This window comes from Schistocerca gregaria, chromosome X (assembly GCF_023897955.1).
Source record: "Schistocerca gregaria isolate iqSchGreg1 chromosome X, iqSchGreg1.2, whole genome shotgun sequence".
Taxonomy (NCBI): Eukaryota; Metazoa; Arthropoda; class Insecta; order Orthoptera; family Acrididae; genus Schistocerca; species Schistocerca gregaria.
In genome coordinates, this window is record NC_064931.1 from 686750217 (window position 1) to 686767382 (window position 17166).

Here is a 17166-nt window from a genome sequence, read left to right on the forward strand (position 1 = left end):
ATTGCGCGTTTTACACTTTACGACACATCACACAAATGTGCCAGTAATATGTTTAATACCAAAATAAATCTCTGATCTTCTGGGCTCAAAATTCTTCTAGATGGTTTGTCATCAAAGAGTTGATTTTTAAATGAGAGTCAAATGCTCTGTGATTTAAGAAATTCATCGTACATTCTCTCACATAGTTCATTTTGCGCAAAAGGAAATTTACTTTGAAAATAACGCTTTGCAAACCACAATTCACCATATTATCCGGAGATCTGTTGCAAATAGATTTGTTCCAGCATTTACCAGAGAGTGCCACATAAGAGGCGTCCCCGCGCTTGCACAGCTACGATGACGTAGAAAGCCCATATGTTTGTGTGTGTATAACATTAAAAGATCTTACATTATGTCTTAAAAGAAACAAGACATCAGAGGATACTCCAAAGACTCGAAATTTCTTGAACCATACTGAAATGAATAATTCGCGTTAAAGTGCAAATTCTTATGTCCAGATTCCCAGCAAAGTAGGCCTCGATCTGATATTAAGCTTTTCAGAGTGATTTTCGGGATGTAAATTTTCTTGGAGTACCAGTGCTATATTATCTCATGTTTGCTTCTTTATTATGGCATAATGCCATATGTGCTATAAGATGAAATCGTGCACTTGAAATTCAGTGAATAGTTGAAACTAGCCAATAGTGTGGAATTAAACACTTCATTTGAAAGCGCAAAGATAAATAAAAAGCTAATTTCTTTAGCAAAGTGCCAAAATAACTTCATTGTTCCATAAGTCGATTAATGCTTGACTGTGAGAAAGGTGGAATTAAAATAAGATCTAGAACTAACAATATATTGTAGCCTTCCATAATCATGTGAATGTATTTTAATTCACTTGATAGCTCCCAGCCACAGGAATCACTTTTATCCATTTGATGTAAACGAAGAGGGCAACAGCAAAATCACTAAATGTAAACCCCCCACTATATCTCGGCTGTTCTCCGCATCAGCCCCGGATCTACGATATTTCGAACCGGGGCAATACTAGATGTTGTCCCCCCCCCCCATCGAGCATTTGAGATAGGACGTAAAAAATTTCAAAAAAAACACTTCTCAACAACATGTTCATCTTTCTGAAGAGTCTGATGCATAAAACTTCGAGGAAATGTAAGAAGTGTTATTTGGTGTTAAGTGTGCCAAAGTGCAGTGCCACTCCTCTTCACACAGCATTCTTCTACCACATCTCACTGTACTTCGGATTGTGGAACTCAAATGTGTATATTTTCTAATGGATGCTATCAAACTATATTCAGGACAGCGGAAATTAAAATGTTCTGTGGTGCTTCTCCTTCTCCCAGTCGGCCGGATTGATATAATGCCCCTCTTTTTTTTTTATAAAAAAAACCGTCGCAATTAATAATGGATGCGATTATTTGTAACCGGAAGAACAAGAACTCTTCAGAAAATTTGGACTCTTTATTGCCTATTAGCTAATAACTTGCTGTTCTGTGCTGCATAAAATAAAATATAGGGTTGGGTTCTTTTGGGGGAGGAGACCAAACTGCGAGGTCATCGGTCTCATCGGATTAGGGAAGTATGGGTAAGGAAGTCGTGCCCTTTCCAAAGGAAACATCCTGGAAATTGCCTGAAGAGATTTAGGGAAAAACGGAAAACCTAAATCAGGATGGCCGGACGCGGGATTGACTGTCGTCCTCCCAAAAGCGAATCCAGTGTGCATACCACTGCGCCACCTCGCTCGGTGAAATACAGGTTACATAAAACCAGGAATGACAAGAGACAAGCAAGACAGTACACATTTCTTCAATCCTTAAGTCTCAGCGTTTTTTTTTTCTCTCTCTAATCTTGGTACAGCTTTACATGATATGCTTTCCTTTCTGCGAAAGAATCTATTATCTCATCAAAGTTCGTCAAACGTTTTGCTACATGAAAATTCTAAATGTCGTTGTCTAATACTGAAAAAGCTGTTATGCAAATAGTATCCAAGACTGGTATGGTTTCTCGATCTGATTACGTCTATTTTGTCACTGTCTGCTAGACAAAATAAAACAGGTCTTTCTAATATTGCAGCAACTGTAACACACAGCAAATAAGCGAGACTGTTTTGGTAATAATTGTCATTTTTACAATATGACAATATAATTCTAGAAGTACCAATATGAAATGCCTATTTGGCCTACTACAAGCAAAAAGCTTTATTTTAGGAAATAGTTTAACATTTCATTCATCCGCTACAGTTTTGGAAGCACGAGATCGAAAAGTAGTAGTGCGAAATTTTTGTATAAATTTGGAATAGTCATATTATTCCATAATCTGTGTGGTGTCCCCGTTTCTTCTCCTTCCTCATTCTAACAAACTATCTTCAGATCACTATGTGGAACTATTCCTATCATTGTCAAAGCTCATCCCTGCCAGAATCACCGGTTTAGTTATTCAGCGGTTATTCTCCGGTTAATCGTTATTTAGTGTTCGTACAACACGTTTTCCGCGCTTCTCCCAGAATAGAACTTAAGCGGCTGCTAGTCAGGAAATGTACAACTTGCCCTTTCTACTGTAGCGATCTGGTCAAAAATTTTCTGTCAAAATTTCATTTTCTTGGATACACCGAGAAGATAACGTAATCTTTCTTAACTGTTATTCCTGTTAGTCGTTTATTTCCACTCTGGTAGTCTGAATATATGGACTTGGCTAGTAATTATAATACCGCTAATCATTCGCATACCTAATCAATCACATAAACAAACGGCTTTCACCCGTTCAGCTTTATTCCGCTCAGCTGTTATAGCCAAATCCCCTTTTGTCTGCAGGGAAGTTTATTTCTATATGCGACGAGTGTTCCCCTGGCATGGACATCACGTACACTATGAACGCATTCAAAAATCCAATTATGATTCATTCAGAAATCAACTTACAATGTGTTCAAAAAGCAACAGGGATGCTTTTCAAAATCATTTGAATAATCGATAGACTAATGTGTGCTAGCTGCTTGGCGCTTTTTGAAGGAAGGTTTTCTTTCCTTAACAATACGAATTTGCCCCCCTCACCACCGAAGTTGCCGCCCGGTTCAGATACCCCGGTTTTCTGCGTAAACAGCCAACAGCAATATTTCTGTAGCCAGAAGCTTGAGCAGGCACTACTCATAAGCGACTCAACTACGCATGCGCATGATCCCGCTCGTAACTGCTTACATGAATCTAATGGAAACAGTTGTGACGTCACGCTTATTGGAGGTAATTCGTTGTCATGAAGTATTGCATAGTCTTCCAAAAACTACTGACATATTTTGCTGTTGGCAAATTCTTGTATGAGCACTGTTTTTTATGGCGTTTTTCCTATGCAATTTAGGTTTTATTCTCTCGTTCATATTTTGTTGCTGCAGTATTATTCTGCAGTAGCGGGATACAGTAATATCCTTTGTTAGAGCATCGGTTCTTACCAGTCAAAATTACAAAAAATTAACTGAAAACTAAAACAAGGAAACATTCCCGGAATTCTAAAAAAAATCCCGGGTTTTTCCCGGTTGTCTTACGGATGAAAAGAATTCGCGGGTATTTCCCGGATCTCCCTGTTGTCCCGGGTCGTATACACCCTGAATAAGGGAAATCGGAGCTCGAACGGAAAGATATAGGTGTTCAATCCTTCCGCGCGCTATACGAGTTTGGAATAATACAGAATTGTGAAGGTGGTTCGATGAACCCTCTGCCAGGCATTTAAATGTGATTTGCAGAGTATCCATGTAGATGTACATCATGTAAGAATTTTAAAAAGGTTTAAAGACATGTACGCAATACAGCGGCAAAGTACATGGTATGCTGCTAAATGACTAGTAAGCTACTTATTTGTAAGGTTTTTGTCTACATGACGTCTTGTCAGACTATTTCCTGTAAGCTGAGTGGTCTGTGCAAGACCATATCTCCAACAATCGATATGTGTATATATAGGAACGTGTCTGTTTCCACAGAAAACGAAACAAACAATTTTAAATGTGACAAATACGTCACCAGTATCATGTAAGTAAGTTAAACAACAACTGTAATACGCAAGCGTAATGTTATCCACTAATATATCTTACCTATATTCTGCACGCCTGGTATTATATTGCAGACGTTTGATAACGGCCTAAGGCAAAAACTTTAAATGAATAAAACTGGCAGCCTACGAGGGTTAAAATAGTTCCATCATTCAGACGATACATTGGGGCTGTGGACCCATACATGAAGAAATCATTGTCCGCTACTAAGTTGCAAACGTAATTCTAAATTCCAGTTAGTCTCATCTTTGGTTTTCATTCATAAGGCAAGGGTTGAAAGCTGTTTAATTTTTACTTCTGCGTAGGTTGTTGTGACCCCTGTTGCAAGACGCTGTTTATAAAAGTTAATTCATTACCTCGGTACTTACTTGTTACTTCAGTTTACATAACCTTTTGATTCTTTCCTAAGCTAGACATGGCACTTATATTTTCGAATAAAACAGTGATACAGAAAGTGTATAATAAATTTGTCATCAGGTTACCTTCCACTCGGAAAGTGGGTGCACTCAGCGACTGTTACGTGACTTACAAGTTACAGAGTGCAGCAATCAGTCGTTCTCTTTAAGATTTTATTACGCAAATCCATATTTCGGATAGTGGATAGCCATTATCAATGCACTATTTTCTATTCTCGATGTAAGGAAGTCCCTGTCGTTCGGGCATCACTCACATTTCTTTGAATAGTATTCAATCTGAATAATATTCAAAGAAATGTGAATGACGTCCGAACAACAGGGACTTACATGGATCGAGAATAGAAAATAGTGCATTGGGAATGGGTAGCCAGTAGCCGAAATATGGATTAAAAAAAAGAAAGCACTCCGTCGGGAGGCCACGAGTGGCCTACCGGGACCATCCGACCGCCGTGTATCCTCATGGAGGATGCGGATAGGAGGGGGTGTAGTGTCAGTACACAGCTCTCCCGGTCGTTATGATGGTGTTCTTGACCGAAGCCGCTACTATTCGGTCGAGTAGCTCCTCAATTGGCATCACGAGCCTGAGTGCACCCCGAAAAATGGCAACAGCGCATGGCGGCCTGGATGGTCACCCATCCAAGTGCCAACCACGCCCGACAGCGTTTAACTTCTGTGAACTCACGGGAACCGGTGTATCCACTGCGGCAATACCGTTGGCTCGAAATATGAATTAGCGTAATGAAATATAAAAAAAGGACGACTGATCGCTGCACTCTATAATTTATAAGAATAAATTTGTTTTACTTCAGTCTGTGATAACGGAAATCTTGGTCTTAAGACTACCGGTTTTGGTTAGCGATGACACCTTCATCTGCAGCCAAACATGGGATTACTAAATACAAATAGTGGATAGTCTATACCTTAAAACAATGAAATATGCCTTAAGAGAAGTTGTTATGTTTTGCTACATGTTGTGAACACAAGCCGAGGGTACTCGGCCTGACAGTGAAAGATAGCGTTTCAATGGCATAAAAACAACATTTTTCGATTTCGTCCTCTTTCATGTCAATGCATCGCGTCCAACGTTTTTCCTGTGATTAGGTTCAGTCTGCGAAGTACAATACTCACGTATGCTAATGATTATTTAATAATTTTGAGATTAGTAATTAGGGATGGAAATTTTCTGGTGCCACACAAGAGGCGCAACAATACTGAGTTCGCTCGGAAGCGTGTGTCAGCTAATTTACGCACACCAACGCACACTCCAAACAGTCAGCCTTACGATTTTTCGTATACACGAAAAATCCGTACCACATAATAGTGGATTATTAGCTAATAGTTCTTCGAGCCTTGAAGCTGTTTTCCTCCTTTTCTTCTTTGAAGACAATGTTTGGCGTCCAGGCTGCTCTGCTTACATTTCTTGATTCTCCGAAGTATTACAGGTGCCTGTAAAGCAGATAGATAGATCAGGTGAAATAAGGAACTAGTAACTGAAGTTGACTTCGCACCATAAGAATTAATAAATTTCACATTATTAGTGAACTAAACAGAAATGTTTCGCAAGGTACGAAATAGTCGCGAATACAAAACAGTGATCCAGGTACTGTCAAATGATTTTTAGTGCAGTCTTTGATCACAATAAAAGTACTCCGACGCTGACCATTTTCACTCAGCAATGACCATCTTCAGATCTGTTCTACACCATGTCCTAATAAAGCCATTACTGCTACCTAAATTCTCCTCCCTGCCTTTACCAGTACCTGTCCTTGCACCATTACGTGGAAAAGAGACTTAATAACAACTTATAAACGAAGATAGTAGTCGCTCCATGGCTAATTAGAGTACCATTTTTCTCCTCACATACATATCTTTTTAACTTAAGTACGTGGATGTATAAATCCATCAATTCCTTTTTTAATTCTCAAAACCAATCCTTCTTTTGTAAGAGCGCAAATATTCAGAGCATGTCCGTCGTTCCGCAAAAAAAAAAAAAAAAAAAAAAAAAGAGGTTCTAATGACTCTGAGCACTATGGGACTTAACATCTACGGTCATCAGTCCCCTAGAACTTAGAACTTCTTAAACCTAACTAACCTCAGGACATCACACAACACCCAGCCATCACGAGGCAGAGAAAATCCCTAACCTCGCCCGGAATCGAACCCGGGAACCCGAGCGTGGGAAGCGAGAACGCTACCTCACGACCGCGAGATGCAGGCCGCCGTTTCGCCTTACCTTTTTCAGTCCTTCCATATTCATATTACAAGTACACCTTCAATTAATAAGTGTTGTTATAGAAGGAAGTTTGTCCAGAATGTAACCACACTCCTACAATTATTTTTTCTTCCGTTGTATATAGATATTTTCCTTATAGTGTTTTATTCATTGTGTATATAACTGCCGTGTATCTTCCTAATGCTACAGCCTCTTAAATTGCTATAACTTACCTAGCTTCCGTTTAGAAACATATAAATAAATAACATTAATATTTTCTCTTAAAACTAAGCGAACAACTGTTATATACATGTTGTACTGAAATATTATATTGTTCATGTATAGTATTTCAAGTGAGGTTTGACCTTTATCCTTGTGTGAATTAAGTCCCTTGTCCTTTCCACCATTAGAGTAGGCTAATCTATATGCACCTGGATGTGGGATTTCAGTAAATTTCTGTATGCTGTAAATAGTAGTGTTGTGTGTAGAAAGGTTTCCGTGGTTAGTCATTATTTCTTCCTCTGTAAATCTTGTTTTATCTTAAACCTCCTTACTGTGTTAGTTTTATTCTTATAGTGTAGACTACTTCATTTTACTAGTAATTAACATGTATTAGAACCTCCAGGATATATCTTATTTGGCGGCTAGATGCCACCTTTGCGTTGCATCCTGCTGGCTAAGCGAATTGTTGGACTAAACTATTTCTGCGCATATGCTGAGTTTGCTGGCCTATGTGTAAGCTCCTACTACGACTGCGCGTCCTCTCTCTTCCTAATGCTACTTCACGTGCTTACATCTGAAGTGCCTTATCACAATGTATTTGGCAAAAGTACGTATTGTAGACTGAATCGGCACCACTGCGATCGTGTTTGATTTTCAGGCTTCATACAGCCTTTTGACATTAAACAGCCTCTTAAATTGCTATAACTTACCTTGCTTCCGTTTAGAAACATATAAATAAATAACATTAATATTTTCTCTTAAAACTAAGCGAACAACTGTTATATACATGTTGTACTGAAATATTATATTGTTCATGTATAGTATTTCAAGTGAGGTTTGACCTTTATCCTTGTGTGAATTAAGTCCCTTGTCCTTTCCACCATTAGAGTAGGCTAATCTATATGCACCTGGATGTGGGATTTCAGTAATTGCAAATGGCTCAGTATACAGAAGCGGCCATTTACTATTGAGCTTTCCATATTTTGTAGGTTCAAAGGGCGTTCGTAGTAATATCTCTTGTCCTACCTGAAATTGTACAGTGCGCTCTAACTTTTGTCTTACGACATTTTCCTCTGTTCAGCCTTTTCCTCCAGATTAAGCAAAGCCCGGTGCACTTTTTCTACAAGTGACATCTCTGAACTGGGTATTTTGAGCAATGGTTTTTCCTAATCTTCTGTAATTCTCCTAATAAAAGAAGTTGCGGTCACAGAAGGCACTGTGTTCAACTTGACACATTTTGTGAAAACATCATGCAAGGCAGTAACATATTTGACACCTCCTTTCCCTTTCGGATAGAGTCTTGCAGCTTCCAAGGACACTAATTCTACATGTTTTGTGGGCATCATAGGATGTAGTTCAGTCAACGTGGACTTGCTTGAGTCCTCCGCCTTTTGGTAAGTAATGCACTTTCGAATTACTTGGAGACCTCTTCTCAGCAAGCTATGAAAATAGCAGCATGTATTTATCTTGTTGTTGCATTTGGAAAACCCACAGTGGCTTCATACAGGGTGTTTAAAAAATGACCGGTATATTTGAAACGGCAATAAAAACTAAACGAGCAGCGATAGAAATACACCGTTTGTTGCAATATGCTTGGGACAACAGTACATTTTCAGGCGGACTAACTTTCGAAATTACAGTAGTTACAATTTTCAACAACAGATGGCGCTGCAAGTGATGTGAAAGATATAGAAGACAACGCAGTCTGTGGGTGCGCCATTCTGTACGTCGTCTTTCTGCTGTAAGCGTGTGCTGTTCACAACGTGCAAGTGTGCTGTGGACAACATGGTTTATTCCTTAGAACAGAGGATTTTTCTGGTGTTGGAATTCCACCGCCTAGAACACAGTGTTGTTGCAACAAGACTAAGTTTTCAACGGAGGTTTAATGTAACCAAAGGACCGAAAAGCGATACAATAAAGGATCTGTTTGAAAAATTTCAACGGACTGGGAACGTGACGGATGAACGTGCTGGAATGGTAGGGCGACCGCGTACGGCAAGCACAGAGGGCAACGCGCAGCTAGTGCAGCAGGCGGTCCAACAGCGACCTCGGGTTTCCGTTCGCCGTGTTACAGCTGCGCAAAATTCAAACGCGGCAACCCCTCAGCGCCGCTACCATTGCTGCACGAGAGACATTCGCTAACGATATAGTGCACAGGATTGACGACGGCGATATGGATGTGGGCAGCATTTGGTTTACTGACGAAGCTTATTTTTACCTGGACGGCTTCGTCAATAAACAGAACTGGCGCATATGGGGAACCGAAAAGCCCCATGTTGCAGTCCCATCGTACCTGCATCCTCAAAAAATACTGGTCTGGGCCGCCATTTCTTCCAAAGGAATCATTGGCCCATTTTTCAGATCCGAAACGATCACTGATCACGCTATCTGGACATTCTTCGTGAATTTGTGACGGTACAAACTGCCTTAGACGACACTGCGAACACCTCGTGGTTTATGCAAGATGGTGCCCGGCCACATCGCACGGCCGACGTCTTTAATTTCCTGAATGAATATTTCGATGATCGTGTGATTGCTTTGGGCTATCCGAAACATACAGGAGGCGGCGTGGATTAGCCTCCCTATTCGCCAGACATGAACCCCTGTGACTTCTTTCTGTGGGGACACTTGAAAGACCAGGTGTACCGCCAGAATCCAGAAACAATTGAACATCTGAAGCAGTACATCGCATCTGCATGTGAAGTCATTCCGCTAGACACGTTGTCAAAGGTTTCGGGTAATTTCATTCAGAGACTACGCCATATTATTGCTACGCATGGTGGATATGTGGAAAATATAGTACTATAGAGTTTCCCAGACCGCAGCCCCATCTGTTGTTGAAAATTGTAACTACTGTAATTTCGAAAGTTTGTCTGCCTGAAGATTTACTGCTGTCCCAAGCATATTGCAACAAACGGTGTATTTCTATCGCTGCTCGTTTAGTTTGTATTGCCGTTTCAAATATACCGGTCATTTTTGAAACACCCTGTACATTGTGAGTGTACAAAATGAAATCATTTACGTAACTTTCTGGTGAACACACACACCAAAGTTCTTGATTCGATGTACACTGATGAAACAGGACTTCCTTACTGTATAGAACTTCGTCAAATTCTCGTTGTCATTATCAGCTGGTTTCAACCCTATCTTTCTCCATCACTGGTTTCCCTCAAGAAATTGCTCCAAACTCTTTCACATCTCTGCAAAATATGGTTGTTGTGTCTTGTCCTGCATAAGCATAATCCTTATTTCAAAATTCTGTTTTGCGAGTTCTAAGAATTAATCGAGCCCTTGACCTAACCTTGCAAAACTGTCTGTGATTATATTTTGTTTACCCTTGATGTATACTCCTGCAAGTACTGCACCACCTGGCTAACCTTCGATGTAATAATTTCGACGTCATTAGAAAAGAAAGTGCTTCATGGTCACAACAGACTTTTGTGTCCTTGCCCCATAAGTAGTACTGGAATTTGTTAAATGCCCATATAACGCCTAGGGCCTCGAGCTCTATCATGGAATATGACCGTTCAGATTCAGAAAGTGTTCGACAAGCAAAACTGGTTATCTTAGATGTCGGTTCCCCATCATCTTCAGTAATCTGAAATAAGTAACCCCCTAGCTCCTGTGAAGATGCAACTATACTAAAGAAAGAAATCATCTGGCATGGCAAGGTGGTGTAGTACCTTTGCACATAATAAGGCTTTCTTTATTTTGTCCAAGTCTGCTTGACACTGGTCAGTCCATATTCATGGACTGCCAAAAGATTCAGCAATGCATCACTATTCAATAACTGATCTGGAGTGAATCTCCTAAAAAATGAAACCAAACCCAAATATGTCTTGAGACGATTTTTATTCTGTAGCGGTGGGAAATGTTGGATTGCATCAAGTTTTCCTGGAGCAGGCAATATATTCTGTGGCGTGATAATATACCCAAGAATTTGACCTATTCTTTTCCAAACTCCGATTTCGTTAAATCAGCTGTGACCCAAAATTTTGCAAATCGGTATAACACCTGTGACGAAAGCCTCACGTGTTCTTCCCATGTGGGAGTAGCTATTAACAGGTCATCATTATGGAGAATGATTCTACTGAGGAGTCCTGCTTCCAAAACTTTGTCCAATGCGAAATGAAAACATTCATCCTCACGTTAAAGCCGGCGAAATACAAAATTCATAGCTCCTGCTGTGCCGAGCGGTTTAAGGCGGTGCAGTCATGGACTGTGCGGCTGATCCCGGCGGAGGTTCGAGTCCTCTCTCGGGCATGGGTGTGTGTGTTTGTCCTTAGGATAATTTAGGTTAGGTAGTGTGTAAGCTTAGGGACTGATGACCTTAGCAGTTAAGTCCCATAAGATTTCACAAACATTGGAACATAGCTCCTGCCCCCACACACGAAGGCTGTGTACTTCCTACTATCTTCATGTAATGCTATTTGCCAATACGACGGTTTTAAATCAGTTATAGTAAGGTATTTAACATTGTGAAATTTCAGTAAGTGTCTTCAGGGTTGTCAGAGCGTGTCCTGACGATTTTGTTTATACTTTGGGCGTCAAGCACAAGCCTGATCGAGCTTGGCGACAGCTAAAATAGGGCTACAATATGCGAACAGGAGGGTTCTATGATCTCCCAATTTATCATCCATTCAATTTCTTTCCTCACATCTCCTTTTGGCCAAAGAATTGGATATGAAGAAAAGCACAATGTCTCGTGTGAGTAAACTTCCATTTTATACTCATAATCCTTTATTACCCCGGGGTGCCTTCTCAATATTTGCGCGTATCGAGGTATTACTTCTTGTAACTCCTCCTCTTGATCCTCTGACAAACAAGCAGATTCACTTACCTTGGTTTGGGCCGCCTTCGGGTTCATGTCTTCTTCGGACAGCTCCTCAGACTTTTGTGTATCAAGGAACAGTACCTTTGGTTTTCACAATTGTACTCTGATACCAGTACTCGTTTTGACTGTACTTTCACTTGTGCTTGTTTTTTTTAAAAAATACTGATAACCCTTCTTCGTTGATTGTGAAGAAACATTTTCCTTGCCCTATGTCAATCTCTACTCTGTATTATCTAAAGGTATGCAGTCCAATAAGGCAGTTTACCACAAGTTTTTCCGCTCTCAGAAAAATACACTTTAGAGAACAATTGTTGATGGTAATGGGTATTAATGCCTCAAGTTTAACTCATTTCGACTTGCTCCCCACTGTGGTCAGAATATGACAATTGAGCACCGGAAATATTAGTATATAACATAGTCTTTGCAGCTCGTTAAGCATAACTTGTGATGTTACATTTGCCGATGCAGTCGCGTCAAGTACGACAGGCACATCTTGATCACATATTCGCTCATTAATTTCAACTTGTACTGACCCATCATTATTCTTGTCTAAATTGTCTTCATCTTCCCGACACAGTTCATCTTCCATAAAAAAAAAAAAATTGGTTCAAATGGCTCTGAGCACTATGCGACTTAACTTCTGAGGTTATCAGTCGCCTAGAAATTAGAACTAATTAAACCTAACTAACCTAAGGACATCACACACATCCATGCCCGAGGCAGGATTCGAACCTGCGGCCATAGCGGTCGCTCGGCTCCATACTGTAGCGCCTAGCACCGCACGGCCACTCCGGCCGGCCTTCTTTCATATCTACCCCTTGGTCACACCTGAGAAAGTAATTTGGAAGAGACTGCATGCCCCCACCCCTTTTATTGGTCTTAGAATGGGAGCTTATCGCAACCTGTTCTATTTTCTCTGATTGGTCTGGGGGTTCACCTCTGCATTGGCCTCGCCAGTTGCTGTCCTGTATTACCCTGGAATTAAATTCTCCTTGACTCTGACCATGACCGATTATATAATTGTTGTTCTGTTGATTGTAATTGGCAGGTGGAGGACTGCCGGATGGTCTACATGCGGTCGGTTCCTGCCAGTTCCTGTATGGTTTATTGTCACATACTGCGCACAACCCGTCTATTCGGTACAAGCCGGTCTATTGTAATTCTGTCTGTAATTTCCTTTAAAATCTCATTTATACTTTTGATTTCCCTCATTACCATGATTATTTCTTGTGTTACTGTTGTTGGACGGGGAATACGAGTGCCAACTGTGATGGTTATTGCTACCGTTGCCATACTGCTGTTGACTGTTTTGCAGAGGCGCACACCCCGTGTTAAGGTACTGTGGTTGCGACGGCCCCTCTTCTTATATTGGGCCAACCCACTCGAGTACGGATAAGAAATACTCTGTATCATTTTCAGGTGTAGTGGTCAGCATTTGCCTGACATGGGCGGGCAGGCGACTTACCAATATTTTCAATACGTCCACGTAGGAAACTGCATTTGTCCAACACCTGGTATTGTTTAAGTACTCGCATTTCCCGAAATACCTCGTCAGCCCCTAGGTTTACTACTGAATGGTGGTGGGTTGAAAACCTCTCGACGTAGCCTCTCTTTGACTGCTGTGGAACAATATTTGTCAAAGAAAGCCCATTCGAATTGGCCATAGGTATGGCATCTCTCAGCCATGTCTGTTACCGACGGTGTGTACCCCACAACAAACTGGATCTTTTGTGCTTGTGTCTACTTGCTGGGTAACACGTTGCGATAAGCTCTGATAAACACTACGGGATCGTTCTCTTACCCTCTGCTGAAAATAAGATATTACCTACGAAGGAGCAGACCGTGGTCCGCTAATAAAGTAGACAGACGTGCAGTATTGTCTGTTGACGCCGTGGCATTGTTCGGATGCACATGATAATACTCTGGATATGTCTGCACTACTGGTATTGACATTGGCAGTGCCTGTTGCAGTTTTTAATTCGTTTCTTCTCCCTCTTAAGGGCTGGCAGCAAATGGTTGATAACTATTACCGCTATTTATCCTGCCTGAGTGCTTGCTACTGACGTCTCTCTTGTAACATCCACAACATTAATTAGACTGCTATGCAGCTTCTCTTTCGCTGCCTTTAAGCCTAGCTCAATCTTAGCAAACAATTTGTTTTCCCTTCCCTTTACTACCTGTTCAACTGCCTCGACATAGGTCTTCTGCTCTTGTACGATCTTCTGTGCGAGGATCCTACCCTTATCCAACATTCACGCTTCGGTTTTCTCCTTTAATTTCTTTATCTCCTTTTCGATTTTTTCTTGTGCTTTTTTATGAACTTAGGGCCTAAATCTAAATTACTCTGTTTTACCGACAGCTCCTGTACTTCTTCCGGTAAATCTGTTCATAAAGATTGCATCTCATTAACAGTGCCTGTCATAGTTTCTAAATTTTTGCAAATTTGCTATTGAGCCTATTGCATCTGAGGCTGCATGTCACCCAGGATCTTAGGTTTATCTGCCATTTCCTCTTATCCCTCGTCTATAGATGACTCCTTTTGATGTAGGTTGCATATCCCCTGAGACAAACCAGTGAATAATTCCGTCTTTAATTTCTTCCCCATATCTGCAAGTTTGCATGTTAAAATCATTAGAAAGGTCAGGGCGTAAGTTTTGATTTGAATTATAGAAGCTCTGTAACAGGTCATTCTTAAAACCGTCAAATATTTGCTTTTGTTCATTTTAAAAATCACGAAATTTTTCATCAAGTTTTTGGTTTGTTGTGTAGAACAACTATTAAATAGGTCAGTGAGGTCCTGCATTGAATATATTTATGACGAAGTAGCGTATTGTGTACCTATCGTGTCTTGTTCTGTCACATTTGAAACAAGTTCTCTGACTTGGAGAAATTGAAATTTACTAATTCCACACTAACGCGTCTTTAACTGGCATCACACGAGAAAATGCTTCCCAGTGAGACTTGAGAAATAGTCTCGTCTATCGTGAGGATGGTAGTATCGTGAGGTAAGCCATTATAGTCATCAGCATAAATACAATTTATGTAATACCCCCGACATTTTCGGTGTAGCTACCGTTCGTCGTCGCATCCATTGCGGTCCCATTTTGTATGTAGACACTATTTTCATTAGTTGGTACAATGTTTTTAACTAGATTCATTTTGTAACTATTTTTTAAAGTTATAAATACGAAATAAAATAGAATTTTAATTTTGAAACTGATTACGAGAATTTTCCCGATCAGAACAGCAGCTTATTGTTGCCGTTTACAATTTTTGTATCCACGTTCTAAAAAATCAAAATAATGTTAACCTAAATCTCTATTGGTCTTTAAAAAATCTTTCAAATTTATGAATGGATGGGGTAAGGTACTGATATAACTTTCGATCGAGGTATTACCAAGGGCAGTCATGCTAGCTATAAGTGGAGATCTTTCCTACCTATCTTCTTAAATATTCTTGGTACAATTCCTCCATTAAGCCATTTGTAATTAATGCGCACTATGTGGTATTATACTTTGGTTTTCTCATGGCAGTATTCCAAACATAAAATAATGTAAAAAAAAGACAATTAGTACAAACCCTTTCCTGAACCATGGACCTTGCCGTTGGTGAGGAGGCTCGTGTGCCTCAGCGATATAGATAGCCGTACCGTAGGTGCAACCACAACCGAGGGGCCGGATATACGTGCTTTCCTTTTCAATAGTTGGAGGCGTAACAGTCTGGATGATTGACTGATCTGTCCTTGTAACATCAACCAAAACGGAGTTGCTGTGCTGGTACTGCGAACAGCCGAAAGCAAGGGCAAACTACAACCGCAATTCTTCCCGAGTGCATGCCGCTTTACTGTTTGGTTAAATGATGATAGCATCCTCTTGGGTAAAATACTCCGGTGGTAGAATAGTCCCCTATTAGTATCTCCGTTGGGGTACTACTCAGGGGGACGTCTTTATCAGAAGAAACAAAACTGGCGTTCTGCGGATCGGAGCGCGGGAAGTCAGAGCCCTCAATCGGACAGAAAGGTTAGAAAATTTAAAAAGGAAAATGGATGGGTTAAATTTAGATATAGTGGGAATTAATGACGTTCGGTGGCAGGAGGAGCAGGAATTCTGACCACGAGAATACAGGGTTATAGATACAAAATCAAGTAAGGGTAATGCAGGAGTAGGTTTAATAATGGGTAAAAAATAAGAACGCGGGTAAGTTACTATGAAGAGCAAAGTGAACGTATTATTCTAGGCAAGGTAGATACGAAGCCCACACACACCACAGTAGTACAAGTTTATATGCCAACTAAATCCGGAGATGAGGAGGAGATTGAGGAACTGTATGATAAGATAAAAGAAATTATTTAGATGGTTAAGGGGGACGAAAATTTGGATAGTCATGGAACACTAGAATTCGACAGTATTAAAAGCAACAGAAGGAAACGTAGTAGGGGAATACCGGTTGGGAGGAAAGGAGTGGAAGAAGAAGCCACCTGGTACAATTTTGCACAGAGCATAATTTAATCATAGTTAATACTCGGTTTAAAAATCATGAGAGAATTGCAGACTGCTTATATAATGGTTAGACAGATTTAGAAACCAAATTTTAAACTGTAAGACATTTCCAGGGGCAGTTGTGAACTCTGACCACATTCACTGGTTATGAACTGCAGATTAAAAAGGAAGAAACTGCAAAAAGATGGGTATTTAACGAGATGGAACCTGGATAAACTGAAAGAACCAGAGGTCTTATAGGGTCTAGAGGGTGCATTAGGGAACGATTGACAAGAACAAGGCAAAGGAATACAACAGAAGAAGAATGGGTAGCATAGATAGATGAAAGAGAGAAGGCATCAGAGGATCAAATATGTAAAAAGACGAGGGCTGGTAGAAATCTTTGGGTAACACAAGAGATACTGAATTTAATCAGGACAGGAGGAAATATAAAAATTCAACAAATTAAACAGGCGATAGGGTATGTAAATGTCTAAAACTGAGATCGACAGGACGTGCAAAATGGCTAAGCGGAGATTGGTAGAGAACAAATGTAAGGATGTAGAAGCATCTATTACTAGGGTTAAGATAGACACTCCCTACAGGAAAATTAAAGAGACCTTTGGAGAAAAGAGAACCACCTGTATGAACATTAAGAGCTCATATGGAAAACCAGTCCTAAGCAAAGAAGGAGAAGCGTAAAGGTGGAAGGAGTATACAGAGGGGCTATACAATGGATATGTAGGTGTGGGTAATGTTATGGAAATGGAAGATGACGCAGAGGAAGATGAGAGGGGAGATATGATGCTGCGTGAAGAATTTGATAAAGCAGGGGAGTTGGAGAGGAAAAATTGTTTTTAACATTTTCGGATTTTTATCTCATAATAAAATTTGTAATTTTCTGAATAAAGTGCACTTACAAAATCAAGTGGAAAGTGTTTTATTTTATTTTTTTAAATATAATCTACGCCGTT